Source organism: Manacus vitellinus, unplaced genomic scaffold, assembly GCF_001715985.3.
Source record: "Manacus vitellinus isolate BGI_N305 unplaced genomic scaffold, ASM171598v3 scaffold_29_pilon, whole genome shotgun sequence".
Classification (NCBI taxonomy): domain Eukaryota; kingdom Metazoa; phylum Chordata; class Aves; order Passeriformes; family Pipridae; genus Manacus; species Manacus vitellinus.
In genome coordinates this window covers 4,103,368-4,117,991 of record NW_021940207.1, presented here as the reverse complement: position 1 = coordinate 4,117,991, position 14,624 = coordinate 4,103,368, and the positions used below count along the sequence as shown (strand labels likewise).

The following is a 14,624-nucleotide window of genomic DNA, read 5'->3' as shown; positions in this document are numbered from 1 at the left end:
TGGGAAAGACTGAGGTTCACCCATGAAGCCCATCTCAAAGGAGACAACCTTGGATACCACCTTGGATACCCTACGAGCCTCCACTGCTTTTCCACAGGGAAAATATTTTTAATCTGAAATGTTTCAGTTTAATTTCTACCAAGAATCAGCTTTTGGAGCAAATAAAACTTTTCCGTGGGTTTTTTCTGCCTTTTGTTTGGGGTTTTGTTGTGTTTTGTTTGGGATTGGGGTTTTCTGGTTGTTGTTTTTGTTTCTAAATGTTATTTTATTCTCCTTTGTCTAGATTCATTTTATTACTTCATCATACTTTGCAAAGCCACCTTCAGTACATCATAACCATGCATTAGATAATGATCTAGCTGTACTCATGTTTTGCTGTTTTCCTGGCTATTTTAAATGGATGTTTTGATTCCTGGCAAATTCACAAATTAGGTGGCAAGGGGTAAATATGCAGTACTTAACATGCAAAGCAAAATCAAGGGCATGTTGATCTTGGTTTGGCTTTGCAGTCAGTGTAAACAAAGTCCTGCAACTTCCATAAAGGAAAGCTAAAAATTAAAGACTATGATTTATTTTTTTTTCGATCCAGTGGAGATTTTGTGGCTCCCTGTGCTGGGGTTTAACTCCTTCCTGTTGCTGCTTAGGCAATTTCTTTCATGTTCAGTCTTTATGGAAAGAGCTATCATCCCATCCCACCTGACCTATTCACCTTCTTTCCATAGAAATAGGGCACAGGTTACGATAAGTGAAAAAGATCCAGTAATCCTGCCTTGTCCTCTTCCTGGTAGTGCTGTATTACATCCTATAATCTCTCTTCCAGGGCAGAGCCTATTATTTGAAAAGATGGGACACACAGCAGATACTACAAGTTTTACTGACCCAGCACATTGTCCTCTGTATCGTGAATTAATTGTCTGCTACAGATAGTTTATTCCTTTCTCTCATGGAAATTACTATCCAAGACCTGCATGGTCAACACCTGCTTCTTCTTAAGATGGTACAAACTGTCTGTTAATTGAACACTGGGGTGCACACAGTACCTGTACAAGTATAAAAAGAGGAAGGCAAAAGGAAGAACAACCAGTCTCCTTTGGGATAAGAGTGAGGAGGGCATGGTAATTATCATGCATGGCATAGCACCCAGGGTGTGAATACCAAGCACATCTGAAGATGAAAAGCTAGTTCTTGTTGTCCTTTCTCCCCATGACAAGGGTCAGGACCAAGCAGAAACACATGACATGGGTCATGTTCATGGCAGAAGAGCAGAAAGCTGCAAGGGTACACGAGGGCAGTCAGGACTTGGCACCAGGACCCATCACCCGATAAGGAAATGCTGTTTGCAACCGGCAAAAGAAGGCAGGAGCTGGCAGCCAGTGCTGCCTGTTGAAACCAGCTCCCCATCCTTCTGCAGATGGGGTCTGCAGAAAGCAGGAACACTCCTGCAGCCTTCATGCCACTTTCCTTGGAACAAAGTATTGGGGCACCCAGGAGGGTGCACAAGGAAAGCAGCCATTTACTGGTACTGTTATTTGCACTGTGATTTGGTACCTGGCTGGTCTGGGAATTCTGGCACCAAGGACCAGACAGTGGTTTGGACTTCTTTTAGTTAGTTAGGGAAAAAAAAGCCAACCAAGGCTGTGTGGAAGGCAGTTTCTGAGCAAAGGAATCATGAGCACCTGCTCCGGCTCTGTCCTCCCTTCTCCTACCACGCTGGCTGTGACTGCACAGGCATCTGATGGAGCTGGCATCTCATGTTTTAGAGAATAAACCCAAGTAAAGGTAGGAAAATTAAAGTAATTATTTTTTTTTAAGTGGGGAATAGAGGACAGCGCTACGTGTAATTCTACTCGGATTTACGGCAGGCTGTTTAGCTTCTAGAGTGAGGCTTACTTGTACCATGGCCTGAATGTTTTTCTGAGAAATAGACCTTGTTTACAGCTCCTTGGGGAGGGGTGCACATAGTTACTGAGTTTTGCTCTATCCACACAAGAGATCTCCAGCGATCACAGCAAGCTGGTGGTAGATCTAGACCTGGCTCCTATGCATGCCCTACTCATTAGACTGGTTCCCTTTCCTTAGGGTAGCAACCATGCAGGGTCTAAAAGAACTAAAATACTGAATCACCAGACTTAACCTAAACCCTGAAGCACTTAAAACAAATACCCTATACTACTACAACCATTCAGTCAGTCCTGCAGCTCCCATCCCATAGATGTCAGCCTCAGGATTGCTCTCACAGCATGGCAGGGCTGCCAAGAGCCTTGCTGGCAGTTAGTCCTTGGGCTGCACTGGGCGGGCTCCTGCTAAGCTGCCTCCCCTTCTACATGTAGGGCCAGAAACCCCCTGGGGATCAACACAACCAACAAGAGGAACCATATGAAGATGAGAGGTCTAGCCCACACTGGCAGCTCATTTCTCACACACCCCTAAACTCTGATTTGGGTTAATTACCAGACTACCAGATTTCTACCTTAACCACAACCACCTCAAATGAAACCCAGACCCTCATACAGTTTCCCAGAACTTCCTTTCAGCTCAGACACTGCCTCACTAAGCAAGTCTCCAGTCACCTGGTAGCTGTACCATGAAATTACAGTTATTACATTTCCCCTCTTCTTTCCCATCCATCTAGTCTGCTTAGGCAGCCTGCTCACCTCTGTTTTGGCAGTGTTATCAGAAAAGCACCCAAGGGTAAATAAGTACAAGCACTAAGATACAAGTGTCAAGATATATGGGGTACCTAATATATCATTTGTGGGTGAAGGTAGCTTGCTTCCCAAACACACATCCATCTCCCAGTAGAAGAAGAAACCAGGAGACATCCAGCTTCCTCTTTTTTTTCCTCTGTTTTTTCTTTACCCTACTGAAGGGCCCAGCTGATTTTTGTCATTTGTCCTTGTTTATGGTGATGGGTAACACCAACCCTTAGCAGAGGGCTGAGAAAAGCACAGTTACTACCTTCTCCCCCTGGCGTCTTATCCTCTGCCTTTCCCATTGGAACACACTGTGGTATTGTGTCCTGCCCTGGCATGGGTGGCTGCATGGAGATGCCACTGCCATCCAGATAATCAGCGATTATTGCTATGACAGTGTCTGAACATTACTACTCAGAGGAAAATTTGGGGTGTTTATTAGGCCCTGGTGGTTTCTGAGAGCACAAACTGGGATTGGGCTCCCTCATCCCCATAGTCCAGACACGAGGAAGTAAGTCCCTTGCACCTGTCAGTGAGCCTTATTGCCAGCAGAGAGGAGCTGTATTTGATTATTATTTTTTTTAAAAAGCTCAGTAGATCATGTCAGCAGACAACAATGTGCTCACTCCACAAGACACAGAATTTGACAGGCAAAACAACCTGCCAGTTACTTATCATTAGTGCAAATGACTGATTTTTCGGTTCACCGGCAGTTCAGAATAATCTGAAGGTTTTATTTTGAGTCAAACTGAAGAATTTTTTTTTCCAGAACTTTCAGCTCACCTTGATATTTTATATTTCTATTCCAATCTCTTTTAAATAAAACTTTTTATTATCTTCTAAAAACTGGAAGAAAAAAACAACAAAAAAAGTGGGATGCTTCATTTGATCCAAAACTATTCCTATTAGTTTAACTTCCAGCTTAAAAAAGCTGGGTGGGAGAGGAGTAGGGAGGTTGAGGAGGGAGGGGTGTGTGTATTCAACAGCAAATATTTCTCCCAGTAAAGAGAAAACTATGGTCAGTTGAAATCTCATATTTTCCCTGAACAAAGCCTTCTTATGAAAATTTCAGAACAGCCTTATCCTGCTTCCCCCCCCTTCCCCTGCCCTCCCCAGTCAGGTTGCAAAGCCCTTCACCCACATCTGTTTTTTGTAGGCTCAGAGATCATAAGTCAAAATGGAAAGAGCTGCTCATTTCCCATCACTCTCATCCCTCACTCCCAACAGTATCCAAGATCTTTTGCACATCAGTGAATCCCATTCTGCCTCATCCCTGACTATTTCAGCCATCCAGAGCCAGCCTTATGCCATCCACTGGCTTGGAAATAAAAACACATTTAAGAGTCAACCAAGGGGAAAAAAAAAAAAGGCAGTAGGTGTGCAGGCCAACCCTGCAGGTGATTCTGCAATTGAGTCTTGGCTCAGGGCAGTAAGCTTTAGTGACTTTTAATTTCCTCTGTCCCCAGGCATCCTGGATAATATCACTCAGATAGCACCGATTCAACTCCTGACCTGGCAGACAGTGCTGGGTGTCCCACCGTGCTCCATTGAGTGCACTAAGCCTCACATAAGCCCACTAAGCCACTGGGCTACTTTGGTGAGTCATTTAATAACACTGAACATGCTTTTCCCTACAACTTTGCAAGGAGGGGAGGAATCTACTGCAGGGAATTAAAGACCCCCAAACAAATTTTAAACACAAATTGAATTTTTTAATTGGACTGGAATGCTGAAGCATATTCAGATCTTGACCTCAAACCAGATCAGGAAGGAGAAGTAGGCAGTCAGTTGTCTCTGGAGGTTTGTAGGGGGTCACAGGTGCCTTTAATAACTGATACTGCAAGTTAATAGCTTGGTTAGGGATGGGAATAGACTAAAGATGATACCAAGGAGTTGAGTTTTAGTCCAGCTTGCTTTGAAACAAAAGCTAATATCACAGGATGATCACAACGGGAACAGGAGGTTGGAAAGACTCACGGATTAGTATATTTAAGCTCTTGCTATTGTAGACCTTCTCTTCTTGTAATTGTGACATTTTTTTTTTTAATTTGTCAAGCTGCATCCTTATGCAGGACATTCATGCATTGATTGCTCCTACTGTGAAGCAATTTCAAAATCTGAGTGTTAGAAACTTTCTCCTAATTAGCAGCCCAGGACTCTGTGGTTAGTAAATAATATTCTCCTTTAGTTTTAGTAGCTGCTTTTCTCGTCTCTTTAGAGGAAATCCACCAAGAGGGTCCTGACCTGAATAGCAACAAGGAACAAATTATATTTGTTCCAGGCTTGAGAGGACGGGTATCAATCGAATGCTGGATCATGACCACAGTTTTAGTTGATGCCTATTGATCAGTTGTTGGTTACCCTGAAAAAAAAGAAGTGTTGAACCATTATTTGGTAGCTGCACTGCTACCTTGCACTGACTTTCATTTTATCCCTATTCTCTGCCTCAGCTGCACATGGGTGCACATTTCCAAAGGCGTCAAAGTTTGCTGAACCAAGCTGAAAGTTTGCACACAGCTTTGAGAATTGCAGACTCCAGGCAGGATCTCAGATCTAAGTCTCCAGTTCATCACCTGCTGAAGGATCAACAAAAACATATCTGTAATTGTCTGAGAGCCACTGAGTTGCAAAGTACTTAAGCATTTGGCTGCTACTGAGAGTCCTACTCTGATGTTTATTCAGACCACCCACCTCTCCAATTTGCAGACAACAGGAACCAGGAGCATTTGGCATTTTTGAGCATCTTCGATCTGTTAACTGACATTTTCTGAAGATGAAAACCTTTGGGTTGACTGCCCATGAGAGAAAGCCCCCTAACCCCCAGACAACTCCTGCATGGGCCTTGGCAGTGGGCCCAGACAACGTCAACAAGTTTTGAGCATGACTTATAGCACTATCTGAGACAGTGAAGAAAGCAGAAACTCCCATGACAGCATTCACATTCAGGTCTTGTTGATGAAACTACCAGTCATTAATGCCAAAAACAGCAGAGATTATTTTTTACCATGTGGGCTTCAAAATTCACATCAACAGGCAGAGTAGCATCTTTAACATAGTTCCTTAAAACACCTCTATGCCACAAGCCTATTCCTCACACCCACCTGGCAGCAGGCTCGCCCATGGCAAGGCACAGCTTCCTCCTCATTTCATCCTCCTCCAACACTCCCATTTGCGTTTTGTCCACTTGTTGCATCCTGTCTAATTCCTGTTCAGGCGTTCATCAGGGAGGGGAAGGTTGTTTTTGCTACTTGCCTGTGCTGCACCCAAAGTAATGAGCCCAGAACCTTTATGTGATCTCCTACCTGATAGTCTGATTTAAGGTGGGACTACAGGGAAGAGTTTCCTTTCTTCAGCCTTGACAACCAAGTGGGAAACATACAATTTCAGCAAAACAAAGATAATTGGGAAACCTGCTTCAGGGTCCATCCAAAACATTTACTTTGACAAGCAGCATTCTAGGGTTGGAGGTACTTAACTTTGCCCTCTCTCTTTCCACGCTTTCAAACCAAAGTTCTGCACATCAAAAATATCCTTTTGAAACAGAAGTCAAAATGCTGTCTGCAAACCATGGGAAAATATTTGATGTCAACATCTCTATTCTTCCCTTGACCAAAACTCAAACCATATTTGACACTAAGGAGCAAACAGACTGGGCCTTTCAGAAGCAATTTTGGGCCAAATTTACTACTCATTCGCAAACTCTAGCCACCTCTTCATGCAAAGCAACACAACCACAACTTCAGGTCATTTGTGACCTTGGCCTTATGCAAAACAAATGAGAGCCTAATGCTTACAGATTTTAAGTCCTAATCTGCAAGCATCCAAACCCTCCCTTTGTTTGCTCAGTATTAAAAAAATATGGGTTTTGCTTTCTTTTTTTCCTTGCGTCTCTTTTCAAACAAATCCTTCCTGCCTTTGGACAAGCTGACATTGTGTGTGTCCTTGAGTGTGTTCAAAAGCAAGGCAGAGCGTTCCTTTCTCATTACATGGCTTGGCTTATCAGCCCAGAAAAGGTTTGGGTTTCAGGTGTGGCTCTGTGCCAGGTGTGACTGGCCACACACCATTCACACAGCACCAGAGGCAGGGGTACCAAGCATAGATAGGCTTACAGACCGTTCTTTATCACAAGCACCAGGAAACTCTGCTCTCACCTGCTGATCCTCACAGACAAGCAAACAGCCTGTAGCCTCAGAAGATGGATCAGGAGGAATTAAATTATATTTAACAGGTTGATTGAGCGATATGATATGATTTGCCCACAGAAAGCAGGAATAGATCCTCAGCTGTATTTTTGTTTCACTGCTCACTGCTCTATAGCCACAATCCATAGAGAAGATAGGCTGGTAAAACTGGGGCAAGGTATTTGCCTCTTCTAGTGTGTTATCAAGGGCATTAATGCAGAGATTTTTACCTCTGAAAGTGGACTGGAAATTATTTAAAAGAGATAGACCAAAAAGGAAATTCCTAGACAATGTGATGAGCTGGTGTGCTAGATTATGCCACTGCAGAGGGTCTGCATCCTAGGATACCCATAAAAACAGGACTACCTTGAATCCATTGGGGAGTCCTCTTATTGCACACAAGTAACAACAAACTGATAACTCAGCTTTCACCTTTTAATTTTGAAACTGAATACTCTATTTACATATAAATGTTAAATACTCTACATGTGAACATTTTTCTTTATTGTCTCATAGTGAAAATGGACTCCATATGCTGTCTGTCTGTTCAACAACCCCAAGACCTTCTACCATTCTTTCTTGTGCCACTTTGCATTTATCTAATACTTTATGAAGTTACTCAGAGGTTACTACTAGAATCATTCAGAACATGCATCTTCAGTAGGATTTGTAATGAACAGTCCACATCTCTTCCACCAGTGAATCATTAAAACCCATGCTCTAGTGTTCTTCAGTTGCCCAAACAGTTGTCTCTTTGACTGGTTGACATTGCCGAACCAGCTGGAGTGTATTGCAAAGTGGTGCCTCTTGCCAAGAAGGCCTTTCTCCTAGCAGACCAGCTCTTGCAAAAAAGATGGAGGCGTGGAGATGGTAGAAAGAAGCAGCTCCTCTGGAGATGTGGTGTGTGTAAGGAGATTGCAATCTTTGAGAGAGCAGTGCAGCCACTGGTAACTTTTCTAAGCTCCTAGTAACCCTTGCACTCGTTTAAGTGTCTCTGTACTCTGGAGAAGCTGCAAACATTTGCAGGCTCTAGGTAATTCCTGAGCAGGTAGCATTGGCTAGTTAATTATGCCCTGCAGCTCTTCACTCACTGAATTAATCCATAGCCCTGAATTCACAGTCTGAATTCATTCCCCTGATTCACAACCTGGACAGAGTTCTTACAACAGGGGAATCTCAGGTGCCTGGTGCTTCTGGTGCAAATTTTCAGGTGACATGCCGGTTTAGCAACACCTTCAGGATTTGCCAATGTTTTCACAGGAGGAGGTCCTGAGTGCTGAGATGGTTACCTAGTCCCTTCCCACATCTTGAAGCAGATTTAGTGTTCCCCAAAGCATTCAGCAGGTAAAGGAACTCAAGTCGCTTTTTATACAGTTGGTGATATGGCTGTCCTGATCACAGGGGCACAGCATCCTGCAGTCTTAGAGGTGTTTACCATTGCAATAATCCCACAAGTTGGGACACTTGCTATTCCCATTGTACTCCTAGGGAACTGAGTGTAACTTGCCTGAGGCAGAATGTGAAGTCTGGGGCAGAACAGGGAGCTGAGAACAAGTCCCTGAAATTCTTGGCAGGCACTCCATGCTCAGGCCATCCCAATGGCCTGTCATATTTGTGAAAACATCTGGCAGGGCATTAGGTGGAGTGTGTAAGATTTTAACTTGCTTGAGCATGCATGGAAGTGCCAGCCATACCTATGTGAGTGAATCTGCTGCAGCAGGATGGATGGGATGCCATTGCATCACAGCCCAATAACATTCTGCAAAACCCTCAGGAAGAGAACCTGGTGCCAGGCACGGGATTGGCAGGCGAACTGTGGGCAGCCAAGGAACCTCTGCACAAGCAGAATCATGCAACACCTGATCCAAAGCCCAAAGCAGCCATCGTCTCCAACACGCTTCGAACACGCTTGCTCACTCAACACCAGAGGTATTTGAGAGAGATCTGTTTTGTGTGTGGCAATGTCCAGCTGGCAAGAGATAACTATTAGACTTTTGCAGTGCCCTGCACACGCTCCAAATTAAGCAAACCCTGAGTTTTAAGGCATAAGTCATAGCACAGTGTTTTCTCTTTTAAGATGAAGCTCTTTCAAAATCCAGCTTAAACAAAGTGCTCAATTTAGGGTGCAGAAGCACTAACCTGAACTTACTAGCAATGCTCCTTGAGACTTTGATATGCCCCCATTCATTCAGAGATCAGTCAAAACATGACGATGCTCCATCTCTTTATGACTTCCTGTCTTGGGGCTTTGTTTTCTCAGGACAGTGGTGAACATGGGATGAAAATCCTGTGGAAACTGATGGAAAGCATTGAAGCACACTTGGGCTCAGCTCTCCAGCAGCAGGGCACTAAGCACCAGGGTGGGCTTTTGCTTTTTATTTTACAAAGATAAAACCCCTGCCTGGAGTTTGTACAGCTGAGAGATGAATGGAGTCAGTGCACAAAAACCACCCACCACTGGCAGCAGCAGAGAGATAAAAGTTGCTAGAATTTGATTGCACCCATTATTAAAACTTATCTTTAACCATCTCTCTGTCTATTGATTTCTAGCCAACTATTAACTAGCAATGACCTTAGTGGCTTGAAAATAACTTGGGAAGTCAAGTAAACAAAGGGGAACCCAGCTGCATACAAAGAACCAAGATATTTGCAGAGACCCTCTTTGCTTCTGCTCATTGCAATAAACTTGTGCTGAGTATTTTTCCATTTAAACATCTGAGTCAATGATCCAAGAAGCTGAGGGTGTGGACAAGCAATTGAGTGTACAGAGGAGCAGAAAGAAGGAATAGGAGTTAATTGTAATTGTGTCTAGAGCCTTGAATTTAAGTAATCTTGGGCAAATTCAGAAGACAAAGGTTCAAGTTTTAAGAGCTTAGCTCCACTGGCTGTAAGCTTTCATGTATATTAAGGAGAAACATTAATTATACACAGGTCAATTTGACTTTTTCAGGACATAGCATTATACTGTATCTAGTGCCAAAGAAAGCCACTTTTTGTTGTTTAAAAACCTGACAGAAATTGACAATAGGAGTTCTTTTAGACTGAGAAACTAAGTATTTCATCATACTCCTGTGTTTTATCATCCAAGCTATTTCAGGCCTCATGATTTGTCTTTTCACTATCTAAGAATTTTCACCCAATGTCTTTTCCTGCTACCAGCACATCTACCTCTAGCTGTACTGGGCTTCAAGATTCCCTCATAAGCACCATGACCTACACCTTAATCAGCCCAGTACCCACAGCATCCTCAAAACTCTCCCCCTTCCCAATACACTCAGCTCTTTTCCCATGTCCTGAAACTATCAGGTGGGGAAGAAGCAGCATTTACCGTGGTTTGTTTCAGGCTATTTGTGCTCTAACTGGACAGTCATCCAGCTGGCCAAACAGCACCTATAACTTTTGAAAATGCCTTGAGTCTTGTACACAGAGCATACTATTGCCTGACCATTGATTTTCAAGAAGGATTATTTGCGTTTCCCTATTTAGGTGGCTGATCAACAGGTTGTACAATTCCTGAAAGAATACAATAAAAATACCAGTGTTACTATTTTGACAATAGTTAACATTCTTATACACCACATTCTACACTACCTTGTTTTTGGTCTTGCTTAGTATTATGGTCAGAGCAGTAGTACCTAGGAAAGTCTCAAAATCTTGGAAAAATATGGCCAACATGTGAGCCTGTTGATTTAAATCCCATCCTGGATCCAGCAGCAGATCTGTGTGTGAGAATAAAGTGAAACATGCAAAACAGGGCCAATTGTGGTGACTATACAGATCAAAGTGGGAAATTGCAGAGAGAAATGTGGGATCCATTGGGTTTCAAAAATCAAATGTAGGTCTGTTTCTCCTTTACGGAGAAAGGTGGGGGCATTCACATATCCAAGTTTACACAAGGTATAGTCAGACATAATGGAGCAAGAAAAGCCAATGTCTCTTTAGTCATAGTCCCACACCACAGCAAAAGCTCTTGCAAAATTCTGGTGGTTCCAGTTTATGGGGAAATCCTTCAGAAGAAATTTGTGTGCTTTCTCATTCTTGCCATAGGCAAACCAGGACTGCAGGGGCAGCATAAAGGAAGTCATTTGAGGCCAGAGGAGGAAGATATCCAAACTCATCTTAACTTTGAATCCTAAATAGAGCTCTAAATATTTTGGCGATTCAGCCATCCACACAAAGGATTCTTCTTGGACTGACACTCAGATGATCCACCATACATCCTCTTCAAAGAATTTTTGAACCTTTTGACTCAAATTGGTCCCATTCAAAAGAGTGGTAGAAATTTCAGAAACAAGAAGCGCCTACAGGATTTGGCAGAACCCATAGAGGAGTAGAGGTAGAGATACAGAGGAGTTTCTGTGGAAAGGCACATGGTACACAACCCTCAGGGAATGAACAGCCGCCTGGCCAAACAGCACGTGTGTCCTGGCTGGCCAACCAGAGCTTGCTCAGCTCTGTCCCAGCTACAGCATTACGTTATCTTCCGTGTCAGAGAGTCACAGGAAGAGCAGTGTGAAAAGAGCTGGGGTTATTATGGTAGAAACAGAAGTAGGATGAAAAGGCCAAAGGACGAAAATCCACAGGAGACTTCAGTAACTCTGGTGTTCAGGAAACAACAAGGCTCTTTCCCATCCCTTCATCTTCTTCCTGTGAAGGGTGAGATTACCCACCCTAAAGGCAGGAAGACACATACACCTCCCTCACCAGAAGAGGCATGGCATTATAATAGCAGGGCTATTTTTTTCCCCAGGAAAAAGAATGAAATCAGCTATTTACACTGGACAAATTACAAGCTCTGGAAAGCACATGAGGCACACAAAGAGAGCAGTTGTATCACAAATAAATATGTGGTGGGGGGAACTTATTGATTAGCTTTGTAAACGCAGTTGCCCAATCAATAGCAATTTCTGGAAATGCCCGGTACTTATTTGGTACAGCTTTTACAATGAGGATAAATAATAAGAGTACTTAAGGGGCACATCTCCTGACACCATTGCCGAGCCCTGTACAACACAAAACCAGAACATGGTACAACAATTGCACAAGCCAGGACTAATCCCCTATACTTCTAAAAAAAAGAAAAATCACAAGCACAAATCCAAACACAGCCACACTATCAAAATAAACAGCTGGATCCCAAAGGTATCTAGACAAGTTCCTGCTGTTCTTGCTGTAGATGGTTGGCATTGGACCCAGGACAGTATGAAACTCACCTGTTCGTTATGCCCAGCTGGGCAAACTATGTGTCCCCCAGGATCCCTGCTGGATGGGAGTACACAGATCCTCCCCTCCTCCTTGAATGACCAGGATAGCCCTGAGAACAGTAAAAGCCCCAGATCTTGGAGGATTAAAAAAAAAAGGCACAAAGCAATTTGCCAGAAGTGTTTGCCTGACACATCTCCTCCATGCCAGCACCAGCCCCCCCCCGCCTCTTGGAGACTTCGTTTGGACACGCTGACCTCTTGCAATGCCTTGCTCTCTAAGGGAACCCGGCAGGGCAGGGTCCCAAAGCAGGCAGGGCCCCAGAGAGACCTCAGCACATGCTGCTGGCACAACAGCAACTCAGCAAGGGGCATGGAGGTTGAACATTTCAGCAGTGGGGTTTCAGGGAGCCCGACGTTAACCCTGACCCAGGCTCCTGGATATACCACAGCCCTGTGCTAAAAGTAGCACCTGATGGGAAGAAGGGAAAATCCACCTCAGCTCCCCAGGGACTTCTCTGCTTCCCTTCTTCACAGATAGGAAATTTGCTCACATTGTAACATGAGATCATAGCACAGGAAAGACTGAGGAACCAGACGCTCGTTTAAGCTGCAGCTTTTTTTACTGCAGCTGCCAAGGATAACGATGTTTGCATGAAACGTGTTTACAGATATCGCTCACAGCCCTCTGTGCAAGAGCCTGTGACCAGCTCATCATAACAAAGACTTTCACCCATCCTACTTGCTCTAACTGGCTGCTTCACTCTGAAAAGGGTGAGGCAGGCAGTTTTCACATGCACAGCACCCAACACTGCCCATGCAACCAATGGCTGGAGGAAGAGAGGGAAAGGGGTTTGTAATAGAGTCCCTCGTATAGTTTTTGGTGCAGACTGCTGCCAGCTGGGTGTGAGAGGACAGGGTAGCTGTTCTTCTCACTGGATGGAGCCCAAAGGTGTTTAACATTCTCCCTTACAGCCCTAATGACTTTTCCCATCAGCACACCCTTCCTTGAGAGGTGTCTCAGGACGCAGATGTGTTGGGCAAATGCTGAAACCTTGTCTTCCCTACAGGAGAAATGTCATTTACTCCATCCCATAGTGAGGGACTCCATGGGACTGTGCTGGTTTTTAAATCACGGCAGGATGAGAGGAGTTTATGTGGAATAGGAATGACTCATTTTTCTGTTCCTAAAATGTTGGTATTACTCACCAGAAAAGTCCCCACATATTCTGAGGGATTTCAGTGCTTTTTGTCTTTCATTAACAGCTCATCTTGTTTGCTTCCTCATCACAGCATCCTCCTAATAAGAACTTCCTGCATCCTTTGTCACCACCTCACAACATCATCGTGGCAGCCAAACAGCCCATGGAGGCTGGAAAATACATTAGGCAGCTACTGATCCCTTTGTCACATAGAGCAGGCCACATTTGCCTCCATGACTTCAGCCCATGTTCACCAGCATGGCTAGATGTGAAGGTTGTGGGTTGCATGGATTTTCCTTGTGACTCAATGCAATTTTCATTTACAGTCTAGAGCTGCACATTCCTTGCCAAAGGGTGCATAAATGAAAGCCTTCAGGTACCTTGCACAAACAGGAATGGTATCCTTACTTGAATTCCCATGTCTCCTAGGAGGGAGTGCATACATGCTACTTTTGGGTCCTGACATAGCCAGTACAGGGAATTAAAGGCATAGCTAAGTTATTTCAGCTCTTCGTGCCTACTTTCCCTAGCTGTACAACATGTTTTATTTGCATTGACCTTGAGACTAAACATAAATATCTAGGCCTGGAGTTGATACACACAAAAGACTGTACAAAGATAAAGAAAATTTCTTGAGGACCTGAAAAGCAAAGAAAGGGAATACATTTAACTTAGGATTGGTGTGGGCTATGTCTCCCCTTCTCTTTCCCTCCATCCTACAAAATCTTAAAATTGCTTTTCTTGCTTTTTGTTGTAAATAATTGATGTGTGAAGTGCTGACTCATAAGTCTGGGGTTACAGGAAAGGAAACTTTGTTTCTTGGTTAAAAAATCCATTTCAGAGCATAGGCAGCTTCCTTCTGGGCTGGCTGGCAAGCCCTTGGCCACACAGCACTCCCTGCAGACACAGACAATCCACCGCTGGGAGGTCATTCTGCAACAGGGGAACCCAAGCATTGCCCCACCAAGATTTTATAGTCCAGTCTGCATGAAATGGAGCATAGCAGAGCAAGAAGAGTTTGTGCTGGGGCTGCAGTGTCCCCATAGACAGCAGACCAAATTTTGGACTTCCCTAGATATTGCTGTACCAAAATAACAGTGAAGAGTGTCCCCAAAGCTCAGGACTTGAGGCTGCAATCTTGAGCATAAACTACTTACCATATAAAGGAATAGAGGAAATATTATCTGTACGTCACAAGAGAGAAGATCTCTTAATTTTTTTTCAGCACCTGACCTGCACTGATTTCATAGAATCATAGAATCATAGAATCATAGAATCAGCTGGGTTGGAAGAGACCTCTGAGATCATCAAGTCCAACCCATGATCCACTATCTCTGCAGTTGCTAG

At 43.8% G+C, this 14,624-nt stretch overlaps 1 long non-coding RNA gene across 1 annotated transcript in view; it reads left to right on the top strand.

Annotated features, from left to right (window-relative positions):
- Positions 1-1,467: 1,467 nt before the first annotated feature.
- Positions 1,468-14,624, top strand: part of LOC108640111 — an 84,866-nt gene continuing 71,709 nt past the window's right edge. The window contains exons 1-2 of the long non-coding RNA XR_001920939.1: positions 1,468-1,779; positions 4,160-4,290. This is a non-coding gene — a long non-coding RNA (uncharacterized LOC108640111). The remainder of the gene's footprint in view (positions 1,780-4,159; positions 4,291-14,624) is intronic.